Source organism: Symphalangus syndactylus, chromosome Y, assembly GCF_028878055.3.
Source record: "Symphalangus syndactylus isolate Jambi chromosome Y, NHGRI_mSymSyn1-v2.1_pri, whole genome shotgun sequence".
NCBI classification, from domain to species: Eukaryota; Metazoa; Chordata; class Mammalia; order Primates; family Hylobatidae; genus Symphalangus; species Symphalangus syndactylus.
The window spans coordinates 28,697,501-28,699,175 of record NC_072448.2 but is presented as its reverse complement, the minus strand read 5'-3'; the positions used below and the strand labels follow the sequence as shown (position 1 = coordinate 28,699,175).

The window sequence follows — 1,675 nt, the reverse complement described above, 5'->3', positions numbered from 1 at the left end:
TTCTCCCTCTCATGGGTCTCACTCATCTGTGTGGTGGAGAAAGGGAAGAAAGCAGGTTGTGATGGGAAGTCGTCTTCACGCCTGAGGAAGCTGCAGGCAGGCTGACCGGAAGGAGGGCATCGTATGTGCCATTTCCATACCCGGGCCCCCTTCACAAGGCTGGGGCTGCCAGTCCACCCTGTACGTCAACCCACCCCCAAGAACAGCACGGTCCGGGGTGGTCCAGTCTCATCCCATCCGGCCCACCCGGGGAAGTCTCCGCCGGAGGATTCGAAAGCAGCGTCAACACGGTTCCCCTGGGGTCGCCCGGGAAAGGCCAGCCTGGGGAGGGTAGCGGGACGCGATCGTGGGGCGGGCATCCGCCTCAGAGCTCCCCGGAAGGTGGCAGGTAGCCGGTGGGGGACGCCGAGGCAGAGACGTGTGGCAGGAGATAGACCTGGAAGCCGGGGGGAGAAGCGGGGACGTGGGGAGAGGGAAGGAGGCCCTCGGGAGGATTTAGCACCGAGAACCCACTCAGCCAAGCTCCCTCCGTCTTCTCGGGTCCAAGGTCCACCCTGGGAGACGGCAAGAGAAAGGTTCACTCGGCGGTTCTCGTCTTTCTCTTTATTTTTTTCATCCTTTCCATGTTACAAGGGATGCTCATTTCAACAACCAGACGGTGGAGGTGACGGGAGAAACGTCAAGGCCAGGAGTTTGAGACCAGCGTGAGCAACAGAGCAAGACAAGTAGGAGAGCCCAGCTGAAAAAAATGAAAAAGAAGGAGGAGGAGGAGGAGGAGGAGGAGGAGGAGGAGGAGGAGGAGGAGGAGGAGGAGGAGGAGGAGGAGAACAGGGGGGGTGGGGGTGGGGGAGGAGAAGGAAAGAAAAGAAAAACGAAAAAAAAAAAAAAAAAGAGAAGCAACCACCAAGAAAGTTAAAATTCTCCAACGGTCGGAAGTTGAAGACGAGACTGACCAAGATGGAGAGACCCCGCGTGTACCGAAAATAGGAAAATTAGCCGGGCATGATGGCGCATTCCCGTCACCCGGGAAGGCTGAGGCAGGAGAATCAGTCGAACCTAGGAGGCGGAGGTTGCGGTGAGCCGAGATCGCGCCATCGGACTCCACCCTGGGCGACAAGAGTGACACTGCGTCTAAAGAAAAAAAAAAAGAAAAAGAAAGAAAGAAAGAAAGAAAGAAAGAAAGAAAGAAAGAAAGAAAGAAAGAGAGAGAGAGAGAGAGAGAGAGAAAGAGAAAGGAAGGAAGGAAGGAAGGAAGAAAGAAAGAGAAAGAAAGAAAGGAAGGAAGGAAGAAGGAAAGAGAAAGAAAGAAAAAGAAAGAAAGAAAGAAAGAAAGAAAGAAAGAAAGAAAGAAAGAAAGAAAGAAAGAAAGAAAAGGCAGATTGGTGAGATTGGTGGGGTGCGTCTCAACGTTTTATTTGTTTGCAGTCGCCGTAGTACAAACGGAAAGAACAGTGGCCGCTAGGTGATGCCCGAAGACAACCGATGCCCGCAAGTGTCAGTCAGCACGGAAGAGAATTTATTTATTTATTTATTTATTTATTTATTTAGAGACAGAGTCTCACTCACTCTGCAGCCTGGGCTGCAGTGCAGTGGCGCGATCTCGGCTCACTGCAGCCTCCGCCTCCCAGGTTCCAGCGATTCTCCCGCCTCAGCCTCCCGAGTAGCTGGCATCACA

At 53.3% G+C, this 1,675-nt stretch overlaps 1 long non-coding RNA gene across 3 annotated transcripts in view; it reads right to left on the bottom strand.

The window, feature by feature from the left end:
• Positions 1–870: 870 nt before the first annotated feature.
• LOC134736126 (uncharacterized) overlaps positions 871–1,675 on the bottom strand; it is a 3,352-nt gene continuing 2,547 nt past the window's right edge. For all 3 annotated transcript variants that reach the window (XR_010119863.1, XR_010119864.1, XR_010119862.1), the window contains one exon: positions 871–1,131. This is a non-coding gene — a long non-coding RNA (uncharacterized lncRNA). The remainder of the gene's footprint in view (positions 1,132–1,675) is intronic.